Below are 20,219 nucleotides of genomic sequence, written 5' to 3'. Positions count from 1 at the left end.
AGGCTGCCTTCGGCGGCACGCCTGTGGGAGGTCCGCCAGTCCCGCAGTTTCAGCGGCAATTCGGCGGTGGATACGCCAAAGGCGCGGGGCCGGTGGACCTCCCGCAGGCGCGCCGCCGAAAGCTGCCTGACTGCCGTGCTTGGGGCAGCAAAATACATAGAGCCGCCCCTGCTTTCCACACTAGTTTTTTCAAACATTTCCCAACATTAACTCCAAGCCAGAGTTAGCAATGTTGGGGCCCAAATGTAGTTGAAATTCTAGCTGCCAACACTGTTTTCAGCACTAACTCTGCAGGGAGCAAACCTAATCACCATAGGTGCTGAAGCCTGTCAGCAGTCAAAACCCCATCTACATGAGAGCTCCCAGCAGAGCTGATACAGATTTAGCTGAACCGGTGTTAGCGATGGTTGGAAGCAGGGCCGGCTCCAGGCACCAGCTTACCAAGCAGGTGCTTGGGGTGGCCACTTCGGAGAGAGGTGGCACGACCAGCTGTTCGGCGGCAATTCGGCGGACGGTCCCTCACTCCTGCTCGGAGCGAAGGACCTTCCGCCGAATTGCCGCCGCAGATTGCGATCGCGGCTTTTTATTTTATTTTATTTTGGGCTGCTTGCGGCGGCCAAAACCCTGGAGCCGGTCCTGGTTGGAAGTTCCCTAAAGTAGACAGTCATAAAGTTAGCAGGTCTGCCCCCTGATGACTATCAATAAAAGCTGTTGTTTTTGCATTAAGCTGCAGGTGTTTCCACTGCGATTTCCTCACAGAACAGGAAAACAACTGTCCTAGCGAACACTTACTCCAGCACATTCTGTGGTTATAAAATATGTACCTGAAGACGCTAATGTACAGAGAGTTGACTTTACTTTCTTGTAGCACTTCCCCTCCCCTGCTCAAATCCATATCAGGGATAGCCCTGTAGGCACAACCCTAAACTGGAGCTCCTGCAGCAAAGTGCCACTCTAATGGAAACAGGCACAATGCTTCCTGGGGCTCCAGTGACTACTGCAGGGAGAAATAGCTATTGCTACCCCCTTTACAAACATATGGTCCCCTCTGCACCCACTGACATCAATGCCAACACTCCCACTGCTTTCGATAGGTGCAGGATCAAGTCTTCAGCCAAAGTAAGTGATGTAGAGCAGGGACAGGAACTCAGCCCTTTCTCTCCCATCCACTTTAGAGAGGCCAGGGCCTACCCTTACAATAATTTCTTGCACTCAGAGAAGCTCAAAGACTGCCAGTGTGGTTGGGGATGGACCCTGGGTGAATATACAAAGACTCTGCACTTTTTTCTTTCTTGTGAAACTGTGCAGGGTCAGCCACAAGCTTGACCTTAGTGTGAGTTTGTAAAATTTCCCCAGAAATGGACTGTTGGGAAACCTGACTCCAAATTGTGAATGGTTTTGGCAATCTCAGGATGAAAAGAATTCTGATTTCACAGCAAATCCAGGAAATTCAATCTTACCTCCAATGAATTTACTTAATACACTGTTAGGACACTTTTACTATTTACATTCAACTTGAAGCCAGATTTTACTGGGAGGTACTCAGTAGTGACAAGTCTTTTGTAGCTTTTTCTGCACATGCATTATTTAAAGTTTAGCTGTAGAAAGGAATATGATTTAAGCAATAAGACAGCAAACATAAGGTTAATGATTCTTCAAATAGGCTACAGCTGTACAATACTTGATTGGATGAAAGGACAACATAAACATGTTTTCAACCACCTAACTGTTTTCACGTGTATAAAAAACAGTGCTCTTCATTGTCAACCTAAACTTCATCAACCGTATCCCACATGAGTATGATATGATAGATGGTGACAGGAACAGATGAACCCCAGGGTGGGTGACTGCCTGCATAAGAGAATGCAACGCTGAATCTCCTAGATCTGTACAGGTTTTGTGAATATCAATTTACTGCAGTGGTCAGATGCTCAATGTCTATTCTCCCCTAACAAGTTGGCTCCTCAAATATTTTTATACATGCATTCTGCAAATATTTTCCTTCACTAAGAGTCTCCGACAAAGGAGAATCCAATCCTCCATAGCCTGATGAAGCTTAGCACATTTGGAGCCTGTCATTTAAAATGTTTGATACTACTGAGCAGTGCCTGGCCTCTTACCTCTCGCTTATGGGTCAAGGTCTAGGGCCACATTAGGCTGTCAAAAGAGAGGCAAAAGGGTTACATGGATGGTTAGTTGTAAAATGTTTATATTAATGTTAGTTTGGCTTAGTCCTGGGTTTTGTTATGGCCCACTGTCTGGCTCTGTTCATGTGAGTCAAGATATAGAGAGAGGTGGAGGCAAATTTGTAATTTCTCCCTTAGGTGAGACAGGAAACATTTTAGTGCAGAAAACTGGCTAATGCATCAGATCCATTAGGAGTTGTATAAACAAGTGGCTACCTTACTATACTGATAAGTCTGCCTGTTGCTCAAGATCAGGGCCAAATCCTGTTCTCGCTTGCCAGTGTAACTGGAGTAACTCCATTAATTTCAATGGCCTCACACCACTGTGGATCCAGAGTAGAGGCAGCTGAACTTGGCTCTCGATGTGTCTGCAACTAGAAGGATTGTGAGCATAGTTTAAATTCAGAATTGTTCATCTTCCACGTCCCATTTTAGTTTATATTCTCCATCTGGAATGTTTTATTTGATGTGGGTGGTGGCTCACCACTTCCCACCTCAACTGTAAATTATGTTAGCAACCTCTGCTGACAAAGGTTCAGATTATGGAGAACTGGTGTGTGTACTTGCTAAAATAAGCTAATTCAGGCTAATAATTATGGAGGAATCAGTAATGACTCCATAGTTAAGGCTGTGTTGAGATTTGCAGTTAAAATAGAACTAAAATCCCTCATTCGCATTTTAATTATTTGATTTCATCTCCAGATTTTATACACTAATTCTGCATAAGGCAATTGAATCTTCTATATTTTTGTGTGAGATATTTACTAACTTTCATAGAGGAAACTTTCTAAAATGTTTGAAATATTGCTCACGTCTTTGCCAAATGACCATGAACTCCAAACTTCTCTCACGTGCCTCTGAGAGCATCTCCAGTCATAGGCCGCTGCTTAATTTTTAAAATTAAACCTGTAAGAAGTTATTTTTCTCTTCCTCGGATAAGTGATTCTAGTTATGCCATGATTTTCTAACTTGTATAAGTATCAACAGAGATACGTTGACACAAATCAGTATTTTAAAAGCGAAGCCCTGGTCTACACTATGAGTTTAGGTCCAATTTAGCAGCGTTAAATCGATTTAACCCTGCACCCGTCCACACAATGAAGCCATTTTTGTCGACTTAAAGGGTTCTTAAAATCAATTTCTGTACTCCTCCCCGACGAGGGGATTACCGCTGAAATCGACCCTGCTGGGTCAAATTTGGGGTAGTGTGGACGCAATTCGATGGTATTGCCCTTCGGGAGCTATTCCAGAGTGCTCCATTGTGACCGCTCTGGACAGCACTCTCAACTCAGATGCACTGGCCAGGTAGACAGGAAAAGCCCTGCGAACTTTTGAATTTCATTTCCTGTTTGGCCAGCGTAGCGAGCTGATCAGCACAGGTGACCATGCAGAGCTCATCAGCACAGGTGACCATGGAGTCCCAGAATCGCAAAAGAGCTCCAGCATGGACCGAACAGGAGATACTGCATCTGATCGCTGTATAGGGAGACGAATCCGTGCTATCCGAACTCTGTTCCAAAAGACGAAATGCCGGAATATTTGAAAAAATCTCCAAGGGCATGAAGGACAGAGGTTATAACAGGAACCCGCAGCAGTGCCGTGTGAAGCCTACCAAAGAACCAGAGAGGCAAATGGTTGCTCCAGATCAGAGTCCCAGACATGCCGCTTCTATGATGAGCTGCATGCCATTCTAGGGGGTGCCTCTACAACTACCCCACCCCTGTGCTTCCCTCCTCCCCCACCCCTCCCGGGCTACCTTGGCAGTTATCCCCCCATTTGTGTGACGAATTAATAAAGAATGCATGAATTTGAAACAACAATGACTTTATTGCCTCTGCAAGCGGAGATTAAACGGAGGAGGGGAAGGCAGTTGGCTTACAGGGAAGTAGAGTGAACCAAGAGGGCGGGTTTTCATCAAGGAGAAACAAAGAACTTTCAGACTGTAGCCTGGCCAGTCATGAAACTGGTTTTCAAAGCTTCTCTGATTCTTCTAATCGCCCTGGTGTCTGGCTGCGCGTAATCAGTGGCCAGGCAATTTGCCTCAATCTCCCACCCCGCCATAAACATCTCCCCCTTACTCTCACAGATATTGTGGAGCACACAGCAAGCAGTAATAACGATGGGAATATTGGTTTCGCTGAGGTCTAACTGAGTCAGTAAACTGCGCCAGTGAGCTTTTAAACGTCCAAAGGCACATTCTACCACCATTCTGCACTTGCTCAGCCTATAGTTGAACTGCTACTTACTACTGTCCAGGCTTCATGAGCCATGGGAGCAAGAGGTAGGCTGGGTAGGTGTGACCGCGCGGTGCTGCCGACTGGGAGAGCAGCCTGAGGCAGAAGCCTCCAGCTGGCATGATATTCCAGGCAGGACTGAATCTCCATTAGATGAAACTTAAAGAAGAGAATGACCTGGAGTCATTCCCATTTTTGTCCAGGCGCCCCCGACCGACCTCACCGAGGCTGGCCAGGAGCACCCATGTCTGCCCAGGTGCCCCCGACCAACCTAACCGAGGTCGGCCAGGAGCACCCACGGGATGACGACGAAGGCAAGCAGTCGTATTGCACCGTCTGCCGTCTGCAAGGCAAGGGGATGCTGCTGTGTAGCACTGCAGTACCGCGTCTACCAGCAGCACCCAGGAGACACACGGTGACAGTGAGCTGAGCGGGCTCCATGCTTGCTGTGGTATGTCATCTGCACGGGTAACCCAGGAAAAAAGGCGAGAAACGATTTTTTGCCATTGCTTTCACGGAGGGAGGGAGGGGGGCCTGACGACATGTACCCAGACCCACACGCGACAATGTTTTTGCCCCATCAGGCATTGGGAGCTCAACCCAGAATTCCAATGGGCAGCGGAGATTGCGGGAACTGTGGGATAGCTACCACACTGCAACACTCCGAAAGTCGACGCTAGCCTCGGTACTGTGGACACACTCCGCCGACTTAATGCGCTTAGTGGGGACACACACAATTGACTGTATCAAATTGATTTCTAAAAAATCGACTTCTATTAAATCGACTTAATTTCATAGTGTAGACATACCCTAACTGTGGTAGAGTAATAGGGGGCGTGGCAGGCACTGCAGACGTGGGAGTGATGGCGCAATCTAGATCATGGTCGGGAATCACAGGATGCATATGGGGGGGCAAGAGAGAGAAGAGACAGGGTTTTTGCATGGAGATATGGGGAGAAGTGTAGCTGTGAGGAGGGCTAGTAGGAAGAGTGGTGATATGTGGAGAGCATAGGGGTTAGCAGGACTCTGTGAAGAAGCGTAGAGATGAGAATACATGAGCTGTCCACATCATCTATCAATGTTTTTAATGTAGAGATCCCACCAAACAAAAAAACATTGTTAATAACCAGTTAAAGTTACCACCACTACAAACATTAAAAAGCCACGAAATCCCTAGTTGAGTCCTCACCCAAACTCTTGCAGCCTGTAACCATGATTTCACCTTCATCACACTACCACACCAATATTCACAACTCACATGCCTCCTCCTTCCACCCAAAACATGCAACCTTTACTTTGAGCATAAACATCACTCATAGGTGCTGCACTAGGGGTGCTGCTGCACCTCCTGGCTTGAAGTGGTTTCCATCATATACAGGGTTTACAGTTTGGTTCAATTGTTTTCAGCACTCCCACTATACAAATTGTTCCAGTTCCCCTGACATCACCTGGTAAGAAAACAAAATGCAACACCATACTTCCTAACTAAAGCATCTAAATTGCATTACTACAGATATTACAGGCAATAACTTCCCAGTTTGCAATAATGATTATCACAATTCCCACCATTTACAATCCTCCAGCACAGCACACTTTTAACCATCATCTAAGAACCTACACCATCCACTCTGTCTACTTCAAGACAACACCAGTTCATCATTCTGAACAACTGCATCCTTTTCTAACCACTCCACATGGTTAGTCTATGGTTACACATTCTGTGTGGGGGTGGAGGAGGCATGTGGGTTGTGGGTGAGGTAATGTGGAGAAGGTGAAATCATAGTTGTTGATTGCAAGGGTTAGAGGAGGGCTAAACTAGCAATTTCATGGCTTTTTATGGTTATGTTGGAGCTATGTTTATTTGAAGAACCCTAACTGGTTTTCAATAATGTTTTTGGTTGGAATAAATATTAAGAGACAACAAAAGTAAAGTTAGTGACTGTGGCAAACATAACAGAAGCATAAATAATTATTTTAAAAATCCTTTGCATGTTTTTATTTGCTTGTACTGTGTTAGTGAAGCCAACATCCAAGTTTTTTTCCTCTTCCCATCTAGCTTCTCATTTTCCTATGAAATCATAATGCTGTATTTATGCCATCACACTCCGTTGCCTAGGAAATGCCGGTGATATAACATGCAGTATTATGACAGGGCAGGATCAAGTAGGAGGAGCAGATGGCTTGAGAGAGTGAAATCAGCGTTTAAACAGTGAATATCATCCATACCTAGCAAAAGTAGCAAAGGAAATTATTTTTAAGTGTGTAAATTTCTGATCTAGAGAAACATTAAGAAAAATTTAAAACAATCCCCCTCCCCCCACTTTGTTCCTCTTATTTTTATTAAGTAAATTTAGGACAAATTTTTCAAAAGTGGCTGACTTTGAGTGCATCAGTGTGTGAGTATTCAACTTGTGACATTTCAGGGTCTCAGACTAAATACCAAAAACCAAAGTGTCTAAAATCAATGGCCAATTTTGAAAATGTTGACCTCAGAGTACACAATTGTTGCTGAATTTGTAACACTGGAAACTATCCAGAGGATAACCGTAGAATGGGTGGCTGCAGCACTAGATTTCTCATGCTACTGCCATCAATACGCTGCAATCTCGAATTGGTGGCACTATTTCAAGAGCTAAGTGCAGGATTGATTTGGGCATACGCCACAGAAGAGACTTGTTTTGAGATCCCCGATTCCTGTTCTTTGCAAGACACAAACTGTCCAGATATTCTTTTCTGACAGCCAGATTAATACTTGTCACCAGACAGTCTAGTTTGGAAGCTTGCACCCCGGGAAATCATAAGGCTCTAATTGAGAGGGTCTCTCTGCTTATTGAACACTTAGCATCTCTGCCAAGATTGCCCCAAAAGATGTCAGTTATGACAGACACCTATCCACTTTGAATTAGCTGAAGTCCACCAGCTCATTCACACAAGCCTTGAGTTTAAACTGCCTTAAGATGACACATTTTGGTTACTTCCAACCTATGTCCAGTATGAACTAGTGAGCTAGACCCAGATCCTGAAAGGTGCGAGGATTTGAACAGGGGTCTTTCTCCCCATTGGGCAAAGGAGGAAATTGAACCTGGGACTCCCAGGTCCTAGCTGAGTGCTCTAACCCAGTGGTTCTCAAAGCCAGTCCACCGCTTCCTGCAGCGGCGAACCGCGGCCAGTGGGAGCCGCGATCAGCCGAACCTGCGGACACGGTAGGTAAACAAACCGGCCCGGTCCATCAGGGGCTTTCCCTGAACAAGTGGCGGACCGGCTTTGAGAACCACTGCTCTAACCATTTGGTAATAGGGTATAAGGGAAGTGGTAATTCCTCTGGCTGGATTTTGTATGGGGCCTAATCTGGTAGGCAGTGCCCCACTTATCTTCACCTGCTGGAGCTTAGACACCTAGAGTGGGGCGTTGTGGGTATTCCCAGTAACAGAAACTTGGTGCCAGGGAGACCCTCGTGGCAAAAATTTAGGTGCCTGTGTCATTAGGTGGCAGCAAAGAAGGGGTTTGGAGGCTCTCAGTGGCACCTAAATTTTGGATTTAGGCACCTACAGTGGGAGTTAGGTGTCTACATTCTTTTGTATATCTGGGCCATAGAGATTAGAAATGACCCTCTTTAAGGGCCTGACACAAAGTCCATTCAAGTTGATAGGAATCTTCCCACTGATTTTAATGGGCTCTGGATCAGGCCCTGAGAACTTAATCTTACAATGCACTGAGTACTGCCTGCATGCAAGGCCTTGAGGACTGTCAGCTCACCACTGGCTTTAAGGGAGCTGAGGTTTCTCAGGACTTTACAGGAGGGGTTCAGCAACCTGCAGGACTGGTTCTAAACTATTCATCATTTGAACATGTCTTTGATTTCACTGGGACCAGAATCATGATGCTGGTCACTTTCCAGTACCAAAGAGTATTTGAAAAAGCAGTGAGGAAGTGTTTTCGCTTGTGGTGGGGTCGGTGGGTGATAGACAGAGATACACACACAGCCCAGAATGTTTCTCCAGAAAAAGGAGCTCTTTGCTTTGGTCAAGCAGTGTCATAGGAGGGGCAATAGTCTTAGTCCAGGCCTCCATAATATATTAGAGCATGAGCTGATCTGATTAGATTGTTTAAAAACTCACTCTCCTCATCAGTGCCAATTCAGTGGACTGAAGTCAGATCCTTCACACAAAAGAGTCAGGGCACATGCTGGAAAGGATTTTAAAATTGGAGCACCAAGCATCAGCACTGTAATACCAGCAACCAGCTGTGCTTTGGTGCCTGGGAATGTGGGAGGTAAGAGTGGAGAGGCACTGGGCCTTCCTGTATCCTGTCCCCTTCCCTACCAGATCAGGTCATACTGTGTTACTTGTGAATGACCCAAGTGAAGATTGAGGGTTGTCAACACCTAGCCAAACTGTGACCTGGAACAAACTCAGATGTGAAAGTAAAATTGAGTCCTTACCGGTAAGGGGCTGGCTCTGCGCTCCCCCCTCCCCCCAGAAGGGGCGGGACCTTGAGTGGAAGGGGTGGGGCCGGAGGTCAGCATCCCCCAGCCAGCCCATCTGCTCTGCCTGGCCTGCACTGTCTGGGGTTCCAGCAGCGATTTAAAGAGCCTGGCACCCCTTTTAAATCGCCGACCCCAGGGCAGCTGTTCCTTTTGCCCCTCCATCGGCGGCCTGGGGGAGCAGGGAGTAAAGGGGCAACGACGTTGTATCGAGAGCTGCTACCCCAAGTATCCCCCTCGAGAGTGGGGCCTCCATAGCGAAAGAGGCGACAATGCTGCGGAAGAGGCCTTTCAATGCTTGGCTGCTGGGCCCCTGGAAGTGATGGTCCATCATCTTACTGCCACTACACCTCTACCTCGATATAACGCTGTCCTCGGGAGCCAAAAAATCTTACCGTGTTATAGGTGAAACCGAGTTATATCGAACTTGCTTTGATCCGCCAGAGTGCGCAGCCCCGCCCCCCCCGGAGCACTGCTTTACCACGTTATATCCGAATTCGTGTTATATCAGGTCGATTTATTTCAGGGTAGAGGTGTACCACCAAACACTGCTGATCTTGTGGCTGACAATACTGGGCTGCTCACTCTGTCCATTGAGGCAGACATGCCAACTCTCGCAACTTTAATGTGAGAGATGCGATGATCTCACAACAGAACTCAGCCCTGACTGAAAAACAAAACAAAAGCAAAACTGACATTTGAGAGTTCTAGCACGAGATCATGAGTGAGGCTTAACTTTACTTAGAAATTGCTACCAGCCCCTGGTGGCTGGGGCTCCCCACTGTCAGCCTGGGAAGTGGGAGAGAGGACCCCACTGCAGCCCCTCCAGGCCTAGGGAGGATGAAGAACAGTAAGAAGAGCTGAGAGCAGAGGGGAGGCTGGGAGGGCTGAACTATGGCCCACTGCAGGGGAGCTGAAGTAAGGAGGGTGAGGGTCCATGGGGTGGGGGGGCTGAAATGATGGAGTGGGGATGATGGGGGAAGGGGGACTGATTTGAGGGGGGTTGGGTGGTAACAGCACTGATGGGGAGGGACTGAGGGTCAGGATTAATTGCTGGGTAGGAGAGTGGTATATGTGGGGGTGAGAGCTCCTGCAGCAGCGGCCAAAATCCCCTTATCCAGTACATGTGGGAGAGTGGCAACACTAATTGTCACTGGCACACACCCTGGGGATGGGCAGGTGGGAGTTAAAAAATCAAGAAACTGACCTAAAAAATACACACTATCGTTTTTTTAAAAGAATCTCATGATTTTTGGGGGTCCGACTCCTGATTTCCGATGGCTTGAAGTTGGCAGAGGTGACACACTTTCACTTCTAGCTGTAGGTCCCAGCCACCCACCTGTCACAGTGGGAGGGGCACTGGGGGGTGACTCAGACAGTTAACAGCAGTGGAAGGTGTTGTGACTCATAGGGAAAGTGACAAAGTCTTTGGGGGACAAAAATTTCAGGCGTGGGGAGCGTGGCGGGAGGAAGAGAGGGCGGCCCAAGTGGGTTCCCCACCAAAGGGTGGTAAGCGCTTAAGTTCAATGTTAGGCTTGATCCACCCTCCTCTCCAGCGGGCCCTGGGAACCAGGGGGGGAGGGACACAGAGGCTGGCTGGGGGGTTAGATCTCACACCTGCGTTCAGCCAAGGGCACCCTATAAAAAGGCCAATCTACAGCGCAGACACACACACATCCCCCATAGCAGGCGGGCGCTGCACAGACGCTCTGCTGTGTAACCCAAGGCTGGGCCCTCAGGCTCCTCTTAACACCGTTGCCTGGCGAGCAGCGTCCCGGCGCGGGAGCAGGAGGCCCCGGCTCGCCACCCCAAGGGCCGTGCAGAGCCGGGGGTGAGGGGCGGCTCGCTGGGCCCAGGCGAACGCAGGAGGGGGGCCAAGGCAACGGCCCCCAACACCCGCCTTCAAAGCCCTGGGGGCGGCGGGAGGGGGCGCGCTCGGCACACGGCAGCAGGAGCCGAGGCTGGGGCGGGTCACGTGCCGCAGCAGCAGCTGGCAGGAGAGCGTGAGCCCCGCGCCCCTGCCCCTGCCCCTGCCCCGGGGAGAGCCGGCTGCTCGCCTTGCACTCAGGCCGCGGGATGGGGCCGGCAGGAGGCCTGGCGGGGCTGTGCTCTGCTGGCCCCCCCAGGGGCAGCTGAGCGCCCGAGAGCCGCGGGGGGGGGACGTGTTACCCAGCCCCCAGAGACACAGCGGGGAGGGGCCGAGCTCCCGCTGCAGCAGCCAGGGCGGCCCACGGCTCGGGGCTGCCGCTGTTACCTTCGTGACTGCGCCCGTCTCCGGATCAAAGGGACGCGCGCCGCAAGCTGATTTCCCGCGGCGGCCGCTGCTCTAGCCCCTCCCCCGCGCACCCCCTGCCTGCCCCCAGCACGGGGACTCAAGTGCATCCGGCTCCGAGGTTCATTTTCCAGCCGCGATTCACTGCGACGGGGAACATGCTCCCCGGGTCTGTCGCCGAAATGAGGGGCTGCTCCGCGAGAGCCTGCCGCCTGTGGGGGGGGTTAAAAAGGGGGGGGGGGGGGGGCACGGAAAAGATCCCATTACCCCCCCCACACACACACACACTTTCTGCATTGAAATACGCGGCGCCGGGGGAGCTTTCTGCAGGGCCGCGGGGAGAACGCAGCGAGCGCTTGCTTAATAAAACAAACAACCGGGGCTGTCCTCCCTTGACAGGGCCAGTTGGCATGTGTGTGACAGCTGCACACGGCAGGCCGTGGCAGGGGATTATCACACACACACGCCTTTGCGTGGCAGGAAGGAGCGAAGCGAAGTGCCTGTGCTGCAGGCTCCGGCAGGGAGAGACGGTAAGGTTTGCAATGCAGTCAGCAGCCAGGAGGGGACGGGAAAGCAGGTGAAGCTGCTGTTTGAAGCCTTGCCGCTGACCCGAGGGCTCCCATTACATTACACTCTGCAAATACACATGGTCTGTACCCGCGGGTGGCAAGGCCGCTCCAGCAGCGCATCCGGAGACACCCCCCCCCCTTTGCTCCCCAGCGCCCTTCCTCTTGAGTCCCGGAGTGTAATGCATCAAGATCGCCAGTGTCCACCTCGCTGGGCTAGGGCCCCTCGCTCCCCACCCACCCTAGCGCACACAGGCAGTGTGTGCTCTGTCATTTGCAGCCGGCTGAGCACGAGTTCCGCAGCCTGCCCGTGCGGGCGGCCACCATTCGGTGGCTGCTACTCCATGCCAGGCGGTTGGGGTGGGGAAGTGGCTCCTGCAGTTTCCCTTCCCTTCCCCCGGGCGGCTTGCTTGCACATCTGCGTCTGGCAGAAGATCTGTGCGGTGTCGGGCGGGGGGAGGTGGCGAGACGCCATTTGCATCCACAGACACACTCGGCTCAGAATAGGCGGGGGGGGGGGGGGCAGGCTGGGGGTGCAGCTGAAGCGAAAGGCAGAAAGCGGGCGGGTTTCCTTTCTGCAGCTCGGAGCGAGGCAGGGCTGCGACCCGGGAGAGATCCCCTGGTTTCCCCGTGCGCGTGTGCGGTCGGTTTTTGCTGCCTGAGCGCTTGTTCTGTGCAGAAACTTGTGTGCTCCAGCTGGGGTCTGAAGGGCAGTTAAGAGGCACGTTTGGGGGAGAGGCCTGTTCTGAGTTTGCAATCAGACTTTGTATTCCGGGGGCTCAGTTCTGTCTTCGCTTACACACCCCTGCAGCCCAGGGCAGAATTTGGCCTTGGCTATTCTTAAAGGTACTGATGGATCATTCTCAAAGGTATGAGTTCAAATAGGCCTTTTCTTGCACACAGTTTGTTAGTTAACCCCCCGCGATCTGTGTATATCCCGCCGCTCTCAGGCTTGCAGCCAGTGTGTGAGCTCCCGGCTCATTTTCCAGCCATGAAACAAACACCTCCCTCCCCCAAGCGATAGCAAATAACTTCGTAGCACAAATGAAACTGCTTGCCATTAATGCGCTTAGCTGTATTGCTGGGGACGAACACGCCGGGTGCATTATGGAAGAAGCCTACTTGGAGGGGAAGCCTTAAGCGTTGCGTTTGCCTGCGAGGCATGTTGTGACTGGGAAAAGTGAATTCGGAATAGGATGAGAGAAAGCTGCTGAAATATCTGCGCTAGCTTCGCCCGCTTACAGCCATTCCTTCACGTGTATTTCAAACACCGTTGTTGATATTTTGTATTTCAGCCGGGCAGCGTAGAGATCAGTGATTAATATTGCAAAAATGCTTTGTCAGTGGAGGAAAGCAATGGTTTGTCTCGGGTAGTCAACATATCACTAACCATGTGTTTGTGGAAAAAATGGAGTCATCACCGGACTGTTTCCTCCGGGCATATTTGTTTATGCTCGCTCCCTTTTCTAGAAAGGCCACTTCTGTTTAATTGTTCTTTCGTGTTGGGACTCCTGGGTTCATCACCGGCACATGCAGGTTATATTGCAATTCCCCTCCCCACGTATTGATTGATCTTATGTGGTTATAAACCTCACATCCAAGGTGTTGTTTTTTTTTTTAAATAATGCAAGACCCCAGTGACCGTGGCTTATCATTTTAATAGAACACTGTGTGTGTGTGTTTGTGTACGCACCCTTCTTGCATATGCCTGAGGTTACAGCCTCTGAATAGACAATCTTTAAGTGTCAGGCAGCTATGCTCTGGCATTCTTAAATACAGCTGCACATTAATATGCAAGAACGCAAAGCTAGGTATTTGCTCTCGACTGCAGGGATTAATTCAGTCTCCTCTTTCGTCAGTGCATTGCTTCTCTTACGTGTGGAGTTTCCAGTATGTTGTCCGTAGTTTCAGCTTTCTTGTCTCTCTGTTATAACAAAAAACTTGAAGACTTCTCCGTTTGTTCTCGAGGAACCAGAAACCATGATTAAGTAGGGTTATATTTCTTCAGTGCATTAATTTAAAGACAGTCAAACTTAAAGATGGACATCTACGGGGCTATGAATTGAAGAAAAAACTGAGAGTACTGGGACCTAACATAAAGTTTAATATGCAGTGAGACATGTAAGGAGCCTGGCTAATGTACAGTACTTAGGGGGTTTTATCAAGAGCACACAGCTCACTTAACAGATTGCTTTATTATTTAGAGTGATTATTAGTGTTATTTAAACACCGATGAATGCATGGAACATGAGTGTTGGAATTTACATTCCTAAAAACAATTAAATCAATGGGGGAGTACGGTTTAAAAATCGAGGTGGCCCAATGTAATGCTGTTTGACCATAAACAGTAGCCTCCTTTAGCAATAAACCACGAAGTGGCTGTGAAGTACCGCCATTCTCGTTGAAAAGAAAGTTTTCATCGGTGCTCCCAGTATAAGTCACTTTTGCCCTTAACAATGAGGTGTCAAGATAAGGTTAGTGAGAGGAGTAAGCAGCCTTTTGTAATCCCTCATACAGGGATTGTTAACTGCATTTGCCAAAATGATAAAAAGAAAAAGGTGTTTAAATGACTGCCTGAATAATATGTGAGTGTCTTTGGTCTAAAGCAAAAAAATTAGATTAGATTCACACCCGTAGTTAGGCTTTAAACACTAAGGCTTGAGTTTAGAGGTGCGAGGGAGATGCACAATTTTTTTTTATTCATAGTTCCAAAATGAAAAGAAGATGAAAAACCCAAAAAGAGAAGGATATCCCCAAAGAAACAATGCGTCACAGATCTGGATCAAGGGGCTTCAGCTTCTGGTGTTTGTAATCAAAGCATGGTTAAGGTTTCTCATCATCTACGGGTTCGGTGTGGTATTCTGCCACATACAGGCTCTTGTCAATGTTGCTTGGGATGGGTTTAATTTCAGTTCCCAACTGCTCCTCAATACTTTTCAGGTTGAATCGATCATCATAGGTGATCAAGTTGATGGCCAGGCCCAGGTGACCAAAGCGACCTGATCTGCCAATACGATGGAGATACGTCTCTGCCAGCTTTGGAAAATCAAAGTTTATCACCACATTCACAGCTTGGATATCAATACCTCGGGTAAACAGATCAGTGCAAACAAGATTCCGGCATAGGTAGTGTAGCTAGTGATTAGAGTAGGGGATGGGGAGTCAGGATTTTTAAATGTTACTTCCATCTCAGCCATAGACTCGCTGTGTGAATCCCAGCTAATCGCTGAATCGCTCCATACCTCCCTCTCCTCTTTTGTAAAAAGGGAGTAATAATAAACGAGTGTTGGGATTGTGGGGCTTATTTAATTCATGTTTGTAAAGGGCTTTGGAGTCGGCTATGACCATGCAATATATTACTAACTATAGCACTGCATCTTTTTTTATTACTGTTATTAGTACCGATGCGTATGAGGCAAGGAAGGGGCTTTAAAAAAGCAAAGCATTTGCCAATAAGGGGAGGAGTTTCTGTTCATTACTTAGCTTTTCTCACGAGGCAAACCACGCGTGTTGCACGTTGCGTATCAATCTTCTGTCTTGGCATTTCAATTCGAACTAATTTTCATTAAGGAAGGAGGGAAGCTATTTCTTCTTCTCCCTCGTAAGTGATCACCCTGCCGTCAAGGCCCTGAACTCAAGCCTCCTCTGGTGAGAGTACTTCCTAATTACACGGTCTTTTCCAACAGGGGGCGTGTAAACCCAGCAGCCTCTTGACTGCAGTTTCGCCTTCGCTACACTAAATAGCGTTCTGGCAGCGTTTTCACTTATAAACCTGTACCAGGAAGGGGATCGAGGATAATTACTCTGCAATAAAATCTCTCTCGAGTCTAAAATTTGCCACATACGGCCTTGAGCCAGGAGGGGATTTCCTCTGTAAAATCTTGGGGGGATCTGTTCTTCTGCGCAGGCTTGATTACAAGGAAAACTCACCACCCCAAACAAACAAGTACAGGTGGGTTTAGACTCCTTTTTGCCCTTAGTAAAAATAAACCTGCGGCTTTGTAAGGAGATTACTCTCCCCTGAGATCATAAATGGCTGGATAAATGCTCAGTAAACACCTTTGTATTCAAAACAAACCAGTCCAATTCTTATAGGCGAGATAATGCTGTTTAAAAAGTAGCGAGTGCCCCGCCAGAGGCACCGTTTATCACAGTTCTCAGCGCAGGTTGAATCCAAACAACGGCATGAGACTGTCTCTAGCGCAGGGTAATATGGGCTACTTCAGCCATTGGCTCCACAGGCGCCGCTCCCGTGTCAGAGCCGGAGTCCGGGACCATCCGTCTATCAGATTCCGGGACAGACCCTGCTCCTATTCAAGTCAATGGCCAAAGCCCCCTGGGCTTGAATGGGAGCAGGCTTGTGCTTGTCTGCGGTTCCGGGGAGCCTATTCCTGTCAGCCGCAGGCGTCCGGGTGTGTCTCCCCGGCCCGACCATTCTGCAAGTTGTGTGTCTGTGCACGGCTGGGACTCTCCGTGAGGAATGGAGGGGGAATGCCGAACGCCCGTGAGGAATGATCCAGACCCGTCTCTCGGCTGATGTGACCAGACCTTAGACCCACCCTCAGATACGTCCGGGGGCTCAGCTGCTGCTGCCTCGGGCTGCGCCTCTGGCGCTGTTGGCTTGTCTCCCCGCGCTTCTCGCAGGAGGCACAGCCAGCCAAGGGAGCACGAGGGATAAAGGATTGGCTGAACGAGCCGGAGCCAGGAGGCGCTTGGATTTGAGCACAGAAGGCATAATCCGCTGTGTGCAGAGTCTGGGTTTAAATAATGACGGGAAGGGGAGGGAGGGCGTGTGTCGCAGAGCGGGAGAAGGTCCTGGGGGTGCTGGCTGCTCTTCTCCACACCCCCTCGGTTAAGAATCTTGTAACTTTGCAGTCATGAGAGGGAGAGGGGAAGAGCGCCCTGGGCAGACCTTCTTCGGGCAGGGCAGGGCACCCGCTGGGTGAGCCGCTCATTGGAAGGGCTGACCCTTCCCCCCGCGCACACCTATTCGCTCAGGACTGGCTGGCAGCAGGCAGCTGGAACGGGCTCCGAAGAGCGCGTGACGGCTCCAAGCACAGGCCCTAGCGAAGGCTCCCGGGTTTCCCCCAGCCCTGCGCGGGGATGGGTGCGGCTCAGGAGGAGGCCCCGCGCAATGCTCCGATAAGCAGCACAGTGGATTGCAAGTGCTCGTGGCACAAGCCTATTCCCCGGGTTGTTAAACCGCGCTTGGAGCCGCTCTCATCGCAAACGCCTCCGTGTTTTTCCCCTGCACCTTCCAGCCGCTGCCCTGTTAACGGACCTTAGCGAGGGTAAAAGCTCCGCGGCTTCTGACTCCCCACAACAACGGCATTATTATTGCCACGGAAGGGCGCGAGCTCGCAAACGGACGGGGCTGGCTTGTGCTCCGTAGTCACAGCCTTGCGCTGGGGGCGGTGTGGAGCCGCCCAGCCCCAGGGGGCGCATCCAGCGCAATCCCTCCCTGAGCTCCCAGGAGCGCAAAGGCATCGCGGTTAGAGCTGGGGCTACGTTAACGAGGTGCAGTTGGCTACCCGGCGCGCCGGTGCCTAGCGCTATGGCTCTGCCTCCTGCCCCTTCGGATCGCTGCTGGCGCCCGGGGGAGAAGGGAGGGAGCTCCAGGCGCGGGAGCTGCTGTTCTGCCCGGTCACGGCCCTGGCTGCAGCAGTTCTAGAGAGTGTGAGCTCTCCGGGGTATCTCCACGCTGCACAGCCGCGTAAGGGCCGAGCAGAATAGTGCAGAGCCTGGGATCACCTCCGTGTTAATTACTGGGGGTCTGTTCAGAAAGGGGGGGGGTCCATTTTTTTTCAGCTGGTCATCACCTTTGTGTACTGTGTGTGGGCAGCTTGAAAACAAAAGTGAAAAGTGATCAGTTCCTACTTTAGGAGGCTTAAAGGGCCCCCCCGAAATTTCCTCTAGCCTGGCGAATAGTCTCTCTAAAAGGGCGTGTTAAAAGGAGAAGATGTAAAGAACGCCAAGTGACTGACTGGGAGGAGAGGTGAAACCCTCCCTTTGGGTCTGCACTTCCCCGAAAATCCTAGAAACCTGGCTGTCTGTATAGGCCTAAGTCCCTCTGAACCAGTTCTCTTCTACCGACCACTCCTGCTCCCCCCCGACAGTCACTGTTATTTATAAAGGACGTTAGAACGTCAGCAAAATCTGCGGCCTTTCTCCTCTGGGAAAAAGAAAAAGAAAAACATTAATTCTGTGCCATGAGTGATAATGAATGAGGATCCCAGAGGTGCTAGTATACTAAATTCATTTCTGCTAAGCCTGGGTTTGTTTACTGATTAGTCCTTGTATATACAACGATCTTCAATAAACATGAAGGGGGACAAATGGGTTATTCTAATAACCTATACCATGAACCCGATCCTGCTCAGGAGACATCTCCATAAAGTAGTTATTAAAGTAGGTCCGGATTTTAGGAACGTTTACCCGAGGAAGTAATGTTTACTGGCGCCAGTAATCCCATTGGAGTCAATTAACAGCACATCAGGAATAAGCGTTTGCACAATTGGGCCCCACGTGTGGATCCAGGCTTCATAGGAAGCACATTCCAATCACTTTTTGTCCAGAGTGTAGAATGGATGCATAATGCATTGTAAATAAAAACAAACCCTGAAAGGATATGTATAACGATCTACATCAGCCGAAGGGCTATGCTTCAAACGTTTCTGTTTGCTCTGAAAGAAGGAGAATAGAACGTAATCAATTTAATGCGATTTAGTATTTAGCATCTGTGCCAACATTCCAAGGCATAATTAATAGGGAGGACAAGAGTGGACAGGGAGGGGGCAATACCAGCATGCTTTGCCTCTGGGCCCTCATTGAAACCAACGCTGTGAGGACTGAGTAAAAAAAAAATGGCCCTGCTACTTTTGCTACAAAATAGAGGCTGCTTCTTTCTAAACAGCAATTGAGTTGATTTACAGGTAGACGAGAAACGTGCTCTCTAAGAGCCTCGTGACACTTTCCTCAGCTGGATTCAAGTAATGTATAAAGATCATGAGGAGGCGATCTCCCGAGAAGCTCCTAGGATGCGTGGCGTTGTTGTTAACACATGTTTCAATTTTGGATTGAGACTGTCAATTACCCGCTGAGCTGCGAGTCTTAGCCTCAGGCGGACCGGGGAAAGGGGACAGTGTACTTATTAACCTCTAGAGCTTGGCGGAGCAGCGCTTCCAGTCTGTCTTGGGCTTTCTCGCACCTTCTCCGCAAGCCTTTGTAAACTGGGACTGTTTCTGCTTCTTTCTCTGAGCTAGCTGTACTTTGACTCCTCTAGCCCCACTCTGCTACACAGGCTGTCCGATGCCAGTGGAACACCATTCATTCATGTTGTCACCAGAGGACCTTGATTCATTTAACAGCTGTTTACCCTTTCGAAACCGAGATAAATTTTTTGTTTGCCAAAACAACACCAACGCCAGCACTGAACGGTAGGGGGTGGGGAGATCTATAGGCATCTTTTCCCTGCTTCAAAAACGCAGTACATTACAAATCCCTCTCGGCACCTAAAATACAGATTCTTCAGGAGAGAGAGAACTTTTTTCCCCAGATAAAGCTGCAGCAAAACATATTCTGTAAGAGGGTTTTCTAAAGAGTGTTAAACTAAATGGCTGGCCGTCTCAAGCAATTAACATTTAATCTGTTATCTGAAATCTGCAAACATTCAGAGTTTACAGCGATCAGAAAAGTGAATTCCTTCCTGCATGCACCTTCTCTGCACTGTACGGTAATTACAAAATACTTACTGCTATTTTAAGACGTAATTTGTTTCTTAGATGCTTAGTCTCCTAATTTCTGCATTGCTGCACACCAGCAAGCCGGGACTTTGCCTGCTAGAAAAATCCACTAGAGTGGATATTTGAGACCACTTAACACAAAGCCAAGGTTTTATATTTGCTTATGTAGATCTCCCTATAGTCATCTGAAAAATGTCTGCAGTTTACTTTTCGCCTAACCGGTTGAGGTCACATACTCACAACCTTTGCTGACCTGCAGTGTTTGGACTCTAAACTTAAAGTTGGACTTGGAGCCAGTACAAGCTAAGTCCTTTGTCACTAACCGAGCTGACGTATCTCCCACAAGGGCTCCTGTTAGTCTCTCTAGTCTCATTACTTTCCAGCGCTCCCTTAAGATTTAGCGCAGATCCGTACAGCTGTCCTTTATTGTAGCCTGCGCGTATTCTTCTCTGTTCACCCGCACCCAGCGCCTCCATGACGATAAACGCATTGTAGGCAGCCTATAAATAATTTCTATTATGTTCATCTGACGGCGCAAGGCGATTAATTTTAATAGCTGTATATTTGCCTGTTTCTCCTAATGCCCTGTAATGAGATGAGAAGCCACCGAATCCCAGATGACTCCATCCTCTTGCAAAAGGCAAGCGCCTCCTAGTGGACCGTTAGGGAGCCCGGGTTGTCCTTATCTTCTCGGTCCCATCTCTCCTGCCATAGCTGCATGTGTCGAGAGCACCTC

General features: G+C 49.3%; 1 protein-coding gene across 1 annotated transcript in view; it reads left to right on the top strand.

The window, feature by feature from the left end:
• Nucleotides 1–11,664: 11,664 nt before the first annotated feature.
• The window catches only part of LOC113406280 (BCL-6 corepressor-like), a 123,232-nt gene continuing 114,677 nt past the window's right edge, over nt 11,665–20,219 (top strand). Inside the window, exon 1 of the mRNA XM_026650094.1 lies at nt 11,665–11,705. The gene's annotated coding sequence lies outside the window, so the exon portion shown is untranslated. The remainder of the gene's footprint in view (nt 11,706–20,219) is intronic.

Source organism: Terrapene carolina, unplaced genomic scaffold (genome assembly GCF_002925995.2).
Source record: "Terrapene carolina triunguis isolate 2854851 unplaced genomic scaffold, T_m_triunguis-2.0 Scaffold24, whole genome shotgun sequence".
Lineage (NCBI taxonomy): Eukaryota > Metazoa > Chordata > Testudines > Emydidae > Terrapene > Terrapene triunguis.
The sequence above is the reverse complement of the archived record's forward strand: the minus strand, read 5'-3'. Positions and strand labels throughout refer to the sequence as shown.